Source organism: Malus domestica, chromosome 12, assembly GCF_042453785.1.
Source record: "Malus domestica chromosome 12, GDT2T_hap1".
Lineage (NCBI taxonomy): Eukaryota > Viridiplantae > Streptophyta > Magnoliopsida > Rosales > Rosaceae > Malus > Malus domestica.
The window spans coordinates 4557129-4566533 of record NC_091672.1 but is presented as its reverse complement, the minus strand read 5'-3'; the positions used below and the strand labels follow the sequence as shown (position 1 = coordinate 4566533).

At 38.4% G+C, this 9405-nt stretch overlaps 2 pseudogenes; one reads left to right on the top strand and one right to left on the bottom strand.

The window, feature by feature from the left end:
* Positions 1 to 1338: 1338 nt before the first annotated feature.
* LOC103423238 (RING-H2 finger protein ATL70-like) lies at positions 1339 to 1895 on the bottom strand (annotated as a pseudogene).
* Positions 1896 to 6229: 4334 nt separating this feature from the next.
* LOC103413531 (uncharacterized) lies at positions 6230 to 7767 on the top strand (annotated as a pseudogene).
* The last annotated feature ends 1638 nt before the right edge of the window (positions 7768 to 9405 follow it).

Here is a 9405-nt window from a genome sequence, read left to right as displayed (position 1 = left end):
AGCCTCAAGGCCTACATTTAAGGCCCCACAAAGGCACCTGTTGTAACTAACACGGTTTCTTGGATACATATATATATATATATATATACAATGAAAGAACGACAACCATTTTACATCTGCCATGCTAAAGATGGCAGTGGCACGCCTGAGCACCTGAATGTTAACCTTGATTGTGAGCCTCAAGGCCTATACCTAAGGCCCCACAAAGGCACCTCTCAAAGTTAACGCTGTCCTTCTCTTTAAGCCTTGCCCGAAGAGCCTTGCCTGAAGAGTCTTGCCCGACGAGACTTGCCCGACAACGCCCAGAAACGAAGCAGAAGCCCGACAGCAGCCCTCAACCGGCGCCAACCTCCAGGGGAGCTGTGTGCTCGTCGGCCAAGAAACATCCCCAGCGGAAATTCCTGCCACGAACACGATGTTCACTCGGCATTCAATTCGAGTTTGTCTTAGTCACTAGGTAGCACTGCAGCCAGTGAAAACATGAATGAATGCCACATTATTGTATTGGGAAGCAATGTTTCTGGTTGACGACCGGGCAAAAACATTGACACGAAAATGCTACGTTGCTATCAATGTGCCAAAATTAGAATGCAAAACATGTGTTTGGAAAAGGAAAGAAGAGAGAGACTGAGAGGTGGAGGAGGGTTGACAAGTGCTCAACATAGCACCAACTATTGATCTGGTTGCACATGACGAATTAATGGAATAGGAATTTGTTTAAAATTAACGAGGGAGACTGAGAGGTGGAGGCGGTTTCGGTAGGTGATCTAGAATAAACAATGAGGAGGACAGTGCGTAATTTTCTTTTGTTAAGGTCCTCATATAGTTAGATGAAGCGGGGCAGAATCTATCTCATGTCGAGAATTATTTGTGTGTCGTTCACTCGTATGCTGAACATATAAATTCAGTTAGTTATTTAGGGAGTTATTGTGGTAAAGGGGTGGGAACAAACCAGATATGCAGCTAAATTTATACAGCATCTGGTGTATTGTTAAGGGAAAACCGATGTTTCTCCTAAGGGTGTTTATTTAACTCTCAAAGCATTTTCTGAGCATGTTTATATTTCTTCCAGACATGTCAGATAATTTTGGACCAGTTTCTGTTCCTGCCACAGGAAACCATATGCTCCTTAAATACTGTACGAAATGAAATCCCAAATTATTCCGAATTTGTACAACCAGATCTCAAGCTACATAAAAAAGAATTGGAGAAAAAATAGAGCTCCATCAACAGTTGGCACAGAACTCCAATGTTATGCATTCTAATGAATTTTTCAATATACAAGCAATGGAAAAGACCACAAAAAATCAAATCTGTTTCATAGGCGAGGAGGTTCCATCAGTCTTGCCTGCTCGCCAATGGTACCACCTCTGCTAGAGGAGTTGACAAGGGCGTTGGGAGTGGAGACTTTCTGCAGACTGGACATGTAGGGTGTCATAAGCGTGTCTACAATCTGGCAGCAGCCACAGCGTGTCATTGCCCTTGTAATCCACAAGACATATGGAGCAGCAGGAGGAAGTGGAGTCTTTCTTTTGGAGCTTGGCCTCGGAGTAGAGCATTTTCGGGTAGCTCTCAATCGTGTTGTCATCGAGTCCTATGTCCACAACAAAGTTCTGTAAACCGGGCGGATCAAGGGTGTTGTAAGCGATCCTGAGTCTGGGCGGGACAGCAGGCTGCTGAGTTTTGGTGCAGAAGTAGGAGGCAAGGGTGATGGTTGTTATGAGGAAGAGGATACCAACTGATACACCAATGGCATAACCAAAACCACCAATGTTGTTGGAGCCAAGGAAGCCGCCGGAGTTGCTTGTGGCGTTCATGATCTTTCCCTCTCTCTCTTCCTTTTGAAAAAAGGCAAGAAAAAAAAGGGAAGAAGGAGTTGCAGATGATAGAAGTGGTTTTGGTTTGGTCAGCCATGGCCTCAATGACAAAAGAATTGGTTATTTGGGAAAGGGTGATGCTAGAGAACAAAGTTATAGTTTTTTCTCTTTTATTTTTTTATTTTTTATTTTTTATTATTTTTTTGTAAACCACATGATGTAACGATTAATAAATACATTATTTTTTAAATTAATAAAAGGATACTCAATTACCAACCGTCACATTATTTGATTTACAAAAGATAATCTAAAAGTTTGATCTCTTGCATTTTTGTTTAGATAATCAAGTTTTGCGTAGTCAACTACTAGATGAGAGAGAGGAGGAAGAGGGTTGGTGGAGTTATAATTAAGGTACAGTTTGGTACGTGGGACGGGACGGAACGGAGTGGGACAGGACGTTCCGTCCCACGTTTGGTACGCCTAAAACGAGTGGAACGCGTTGTTCCACAGAACGAGTTTTGGGTGAATTTTTGTTCCACCTCACCCCTTAGAATGACTTGTTCCACATCCGTGGAACACAAAATTATAACCTCTCCGTCTCCTTCTTCTTCCTCATTGTTTCCATCCAAGAGCATCTTTGCTCCCTCTCTGTTCCGTCCCGTCCTGTCCCGTCCCATTCCGTTCCGTCTCGTCCTGTCCCGTCCCATTCCGTTCCGTCCCGTCCCGTCTGCATACCAAACGATAAAATGCAGGTGGAGCTAAGTAGAGAGAGAGAGAGAGAGAGAGAGAGAGAGAGAGAGAGAGAGAGAGGTGAATGAGGCATTACATGTAAATTTCTTAGAGGGGTGAATGAGGCATTACATGTGAATTTCTTTGCGTTAGATTATGGATCATGTGTCGGAAAGGGATCATCTCCGGATCCCTTCCACTTAATTCTCCTCATTAAATAATATGGGCTCTTGAAATTTGATCAAACGGTTAACAACAGGGGCTCACTTTAAAAGTTATAATAATTTTAACCGTTAGATCAAATTTCAAGGATTCGGATTGTTTGATGAAGAGAATTAGGTGGAAGGGATCGGTAGATGATCCCCTTCTTCATGTGTCTGCAAGTTTTGAAGGTCAACGTTTTGTGATATAATTTTGCAGGTTTAGCTGGTTGTCTCTTGTGAGTAACGTCTTTCTTTCAACTTAGCATCTCTATTTCTTATTTGAGCAATTCAATTAATCAATCATAGGGAATTGCTAGCTAGCTTACTCGCCTCTCATCATTCATCATCTACTCGGTTGACGATCAAAATTGTCTAACTTCTCGACATTTCATAAAATCATTTATGCTAAAATCCTACGACGTGGAGAATCGGATTAGCTATCTAATTGTTATCAAATAAATAATCGAACTAAGTGCTTGGAATATCACACTAGTAAAACGACTAACCGATTTTCATTTTTCAATACAGTTGATTTTTTGCATGAATAGTTTTGATTATCATATAACATTGCATAATGAAAAAGAAAAAGTGAATGCGGTCAAGGGCGGAGCCAGGATTTTTTTCTTGGGTGGGCTAGTTGAAAATAATACCATAAAATCATATGTTTATTTTTTTTGCTTATATAAAATATATAATAATCAATATAAAAGAACAACAATATAATATAAAATATTCTCAAAATCATAACCCTAACCGATAAATTCAAGGACCATATAAATAATTAACCTACTAATTAAATCAAGAATAAGTAAATAAAGAGATTAAGAACGTACCAAAGGTGACATTCATTTCAACGGAAAGTTAGGAATTGCGGAGATAGAGATTTAATTGTGCATTTAAAGAACTTATTAATATGTTCTTGAGTAAGAAGCACAAAGGCTAAATTACATAGGTTAAATGGTCTTTTTCTTTAAAGAATAGAATAAAGAGGGACTGGAGATAGAACTAATTTATAATTTTTAGCATAAAACTATTATTTACTACCTCTCCTCTACTAAATATACATTAAATAATAATATGTATTGAAATTCAGTAGGCTATAAGCATGAGTTTACAAAAGAATAGATCTATTCACAAACCATTTTTACATTGAACACAGTCTTATTAATATTTTGTCAGTGATCATTTTCAATTCATTCGATCCAAACAACCGACAATTAAGAAAAGTGTGTAAGAAGTAAAAATGAATGCATGAATAACACTATCTTTACATAAAACATCCCTGAACTACAGCTCACCTTAGCCTTGTGGGTGGCTACGCCATTGAATGATTCTCCATTAATTAATTCTCTCTCTCTCTCATCCAAACCAATCATGTCCTCATCTGATGGAATTCTCTTTTGTTTTTTCCCCCCATCTGTTTTGGCGTGCAAAGGCCGTTCCATGCATTGCAAGGTTAGTTGGTGTTTAGTGCTATTTTATAAAAAATAAGGTTAGCTGATTTTTATGTGCCCACAGAAAACAAGATACATGCAGATATTAGAATATCCTCTCCAATCTCTATAGGTAAGATATGAATTGGAAGTTAGCATTTGTTTTTGGTAACAGCCTTATTCTAAAAATAATTAAAAGAAATAATTATTTGGGGTTGTCTAGTTTTTTATATTTTGGTGATGCTACAGGTTATTCCATAAATTAGAGATTTTGGCTGTTAAAATTTTTGTCAAAGATGCAAGGACCGTGAACTGTCAAAAACTCTGATTCAAAGAAAAAGTTCTCTTCATGACTAGTCGATCTTCATAATTTAACGTTGACAAATTTTTTGAAGTTCTACTCCATTTCTTCCATCAACACATACTATATTGAGTCATCCAATCCAGTCTAAATTTGGTCATTATGTGTCATAACTGAAATAAGGTTCTTAATCAGTTTGGATTTTTAAATTTTGAGAAAGTTACATCCAATATTGTTGATTGGTGTCTAAACTGGGCAATTTTAATTCATCCAACGGTTCCAACCCAATGTGAAGTGAATCAGAAATGAATTGGATGGTTGATGTTGTAACAAAAAGAAAAATAAAAGAATTACAAAATTATTAAGGAAGACTTGAAAAGATACTTTAAGAAATACATGAAGTGGAGCTAACGAAAGACTTGGTGTAAAAATCGAGCACATTAACGTTCTAAAATTTATATAACGGATCTCCCTTAATAGAATAAGACTTTGTTATTGTTATTAAAATCACAAATTTAATATAAATAGACGTGTCATGAAGATTGGTGAAAACAGTGTTTGATTAGAGCATCTCCATACCCAACATAGTTTCTGAAAGTTTTCCCGACTTTATAAAATTTGTAATTTCATTTACCTACAAGCCGAAGAAGCATGGAACAAGTAGATTTTTATGAGAAAATACGTTCCCCATCCAAACATGTCCTTAAAGCTGGCCTCATAAACAAATTTAGTTAACCTTCTTTATTTTGATTTACTGAATTTGGAAAGAAAATTTAAATCGAAATCAAATATATGATAAATACTCTTAATCACTTTATGGGTGACAATTGCTTGTGTTTAGGTTTTCTAGTTTATATTTGTCTTCTGTCCATGCCAACTCATTGATTAATCAACACACAAATGATATAATAATCCATATTATTCACTAGAAAAATAAAAAGGTAATATACTTTTATAAGACTATTTTGCAGTGTAAATGGCAACCTCTTATAACATTAGTTGAATATTGTCGGTTATATTTTTGGGTACAAGCGATGTGAATAAAGAATCAAACTTATGACCTCGAAGTCTCATTCGAAGCTTTGGACAAAGATGCTATTAATATATTGGGCCCTTATGGCATCTGATACACATTCTGACAATTGATTGAGCAAATAAGTCAACTTCAAATTGTATTTGTTGTTCGTAGAGTGTGTTATGACCCGAGGCCGCCTGCCTAGTGGGAGTGGCTCCTCTGTTGTGGATGAACGGGAAACCCGACTCTACAAACTCGAGGAAAGCTGCACAACAGTAGTAGGGGCATTAAGATCAGAGCTTTTTGTAGTGCTAGCAGGAATGCAAGTGAAAGAATAGAGAGTAGAGATAAATGTTCATCACTATTTTTTTTTCAACGATGTTCTTCATTACTTGAGTTACAAGCTTTTTACATGTTGATATGTTTTAATCTTTCTAATCATGTAAATAGCAAGTCATATATTCGACTTATGGGGCTGGTGTATCACATGATGGTGACATTTGAAATGTCTCTGTGATTCTTCCTGGCTCCAGAATGGTGGAATGTCATAGCGAAGTCATAAGTTAGTCCCTTATTTATTTTTTATTTTTTTTAAAGTCCCCTTTTTAAAAATTATTATGAGTTTAATTCATAACGCTTGTAAATCATATAATGGTGATCAGATGAAAGTTGAAATGCCTATATGGATCTTTCCGACCCCGAAAAAAAATCATATACGTATAGATTTCGAGTCTTGTTTAAGGCCCCTCTCCAGCTTAACAAAAAAACCTATTTTCTCTGTCCTCCAAAAATCCCCAAACGTCGGATCAATCATGGCAGTGTTTCCCCCATGGACGACGACCTTGGTGATCACAATCATGACAATGACGACGGCGGTGATTTAATCGACGGTAGCAACAACAACAACGTGTACTCGCCGTGCGCGGACACGACGGTGGAGAGGTCCGACGGGTTCACCTTCGGAATTGCCTTCGCCTCCAAGGAATCTTTCCAACGAAACGGCACCGTTCAGCTGTCTCCCTGCGACTCCAGACTCTTTCTCTCCTCCAATGCCCAGATCTCCGTTTTCCGACCCAAAGTTGACGAGATCTCCCTCCTCTCCGTCAACTCCTCCTCCTTCAATCCGGTTCGTTCTCTCTCTAATATCCCTCCTTTTTCTTGCAATTTTTAGCTTGAATTAGGGTCTTGATGTGCTTGTATATCAATTGCAATTTTTTTTTTCATTTTTTACAATATTTGAAAACGAACATTTTGAACCTCCTCCAAGTATCAAACTTTGAATAAAGTTACAAACTTTACTAGAATAATTGCAATTTAAAAAAAAAAATTATTGGAGCTATTGAGTTTTTGCTAGTTTCGAATACAAGCCATTAATTCGGTGTTCTTGGTATTGAATTATCAGGATACTTATGGGTTTATGGTTGCGTTTGCCGGGCGTAAATATGCCGCAAGGTCCCTTCCTACTTTTGTTGTCAATGCTACCTACACTGTCACCAGCTTTACCCTTGTAAGTAAATACTTTGGAACCGAAATCGGACTTTGAATTGGAATTATTTCCGTGCCATTGTGATTTTCAGCTTAATGTTATATATAGTGAGTGAGGTTTTGTTTACACAGGTGCTTGAGTTCAATAAGGGCAAGGCTGCAGAACTTGTACTGGAAAAAGGATGGGTGCTCCAAATGTTCAGGGAGCTCCAGCTTTGTTTGCCTCAACAATCAGCACTGCGCGATCAAGACCTCGAGCTGCATAAACCATGGTGGCTCTGTGGACTGCAGCCTAGAAATCCAATTGGCATTTTCTGGCACGGACAAGCACCTTTCGGTTCTGAACTCATGGTATGAAGTTGCAAACCTTAGGCAGTACTCACTCTGTGGTCCTTATTCGAATTTGAAGGACTCCCTCACAAGCCAGTACGGCAAGATTTTCTAATGTAAAGGGTTTGTGCCATTAGTCTTGTAAATTTCCTACTACTCACTAGGTTTCCTCATTTGTTTCGTAGCGGTCGAGGCAAATATTTGTTGTAAACTAATTTAACTTTGAGGATCATGTTGTGTGGAATTTTTCAGGTCGACAGGCTAAGGACCCATTCCAACAACACCGATATTGTTCCCACTTAACCACTTGCACAACCCTCAGGTGTGGGGTTTTATCACAAAAGGCTTCGGTATTAGTTAAAGTGAGGTAATTATATTTAAAGTAATCTTTCTCCTTCCCTCTGTCCAATGTGGGACAATTGGTTTTCAACATTTTGGGAATGTCATTACATTTGTGTTGTGCATATTTGTGAGATTCAATTCGAATTTCGAACTCTATTTCTGCAATGCATGTTTCATCTTTACTTTTAGGTTACATTACTCGTGAGTATCTGCAGTCGTTGTGGGTGTCTTGGAAAATAAAAATGTTTAAACAAACTCCCAAATGAGGAATTAGAAATTGTGCAAGGAGAAATGAAGAGGATAAGGGGGAAGGAAAGTACAACATAATTCAAAGCACGTACCCAAAAGGTGTGGTTTGAATGTCAAGAGTACTTTAAATAGAATTACCCTACTTTAACTAACATCGAGGCCTTTTGTGATAAAACCCCACACCTGAGGATTGTGCAAGTGGTTAAGTGGGGACAGTATCGGTGTTGTTGGAATGGGTCCTCGGCCTGTCGACCTGAAAAATTCCACACAACATGATCCTCAAAGTTAAATTAGTTTACAACAAATATTTGCCTCGACCGCTACGAAACAAATGAGGAAACCTAGTGAGTAGTAGGAAATTTACAAGACTAATGGCACAAACCCTTTACATTAGAAAATCTTGTCGTACTGGCTTGTGAGGGAGTCCTTCAAATTCGAATAAGGACCACAGAGTGAGTACTATGGAGGTTTTCATGGTGGCCATGGTTTTGGGGAGAGAAACGAGGATGGGGAAGCTATCTTGGATTTTGCAATGGCATATGATCTCTTCTTAGCCAACACCTTCTTTAAGAAGAGAGAAGAACATGTGATCACCTACAAGAGTGGGTCATCAAAAACACAAATAGATTTTCTTCTAATGAGGAAAGGAGATCGTATAACTTGTAAGGATTGCAAAGTTATACCAGGAGAGAGCTTGGCTAATCAACATCGCTGGTTGGTGATGGATGTACATATCAAAAGAGTGAGAAAAAAAAACAAGACTTGGAAGTGTCCAAGGACTAAATGGTGGAATCTAAAAGGAGAAAAACAAGCCATTTTCAAAGAGAAAGTAATCACCTAGTGTGTGTGGGATAGAGACGGGGAAGCTAGCCAAATGTGGGATTCCATGGCTAATTGTATCCGAAAAGTAGCAAAAGAGGTATTAGGAGAGTCTAAGGGCTTTGCTCCACACCAAAAGGAATCTTGGTGGTGGAATGAGGAAGTACAAACAAAGGTGAAGGCTAAGAAGGAATGTTGTAAAGCCTTATACAAAGATAGGACCGATGAAAATGGTGAAAGGTATAGAAGAGCGAAGCAAGAGGCGAAGAAAGCTGTGAGAGAAGCTAAGTTAGCGGCTTATGACAATATGTATAAGCAACTAGATACCAAAGAAGGAGAGTTGGATATCTATAAACTAGCTAGAGCAAGGGAAAAGAAGACAAGGGACCTAAACCAAGTGAGGTGCATCAAGGATGAGGATGGAAAGGTTCTTGCTACAGAGAACGCGGTCAAAAACAGATGGAGAGGTTATTTTCATAATCTTTTCAATGAAGGACATGAAAGGAGTACTTCTTTAGGGGAGTTGAATAACTCAGAAGAGTGTAGAAACTACTGCTTTTATCGTCTAATCAGGAAGAAAGAAGTGGTTGTAGCTTTGAAGAAGATGAAGCATAGAAAAGCAGTAAGCCCAGATGATATACCGATTGAAGTGTGGAAAGTCTTGGGAGAGACAGGTATAGCA